Source organism: Nestor notabilis, unplaced genomic scaffold, assembly GCF_000696875.1.
Source record: "Nestor notabilis isolate BGI_N333 unplaced genomic scaffold, ASM69687v1 scaffold28724, whole genome shotgun sequence".
NCBI classification, from domain to species: Eukaryota; Metazoa; Chordata; class Aves; order Psittaciformes; family Psittacidae; genus Nestor; species Nestor notabilis.
This window is the reverse complement of record NW_009927352.1, coordinates 1-226: the sequence shown is the minus strand read 5'-3', so window position 1 is coordinate 226 and position 226 is coordinate 1.

Genomic DNA, 226 nt, shown 5'->3' with positions numbered 1-226 from the left:
CCCCGCCCCCAGGGGGGCGGACAGAGCTGGGGGGCACCGATCCGCCGAGAGACGCGCCGCGGACGCGACACGACCCTGGATAAGCGGCAGCAGCCTCGCAGCAAGCGGGGGAGTTTAGCTGCGATGCCGGACTGGACCCCGCTGCGCCGGGAGCAACAGGGAAACGGCTCTTCTGGCTGCGGCTGGCGGGTTAGCGGCAGCACAGCAACGCGAAGCTCGGCACCGG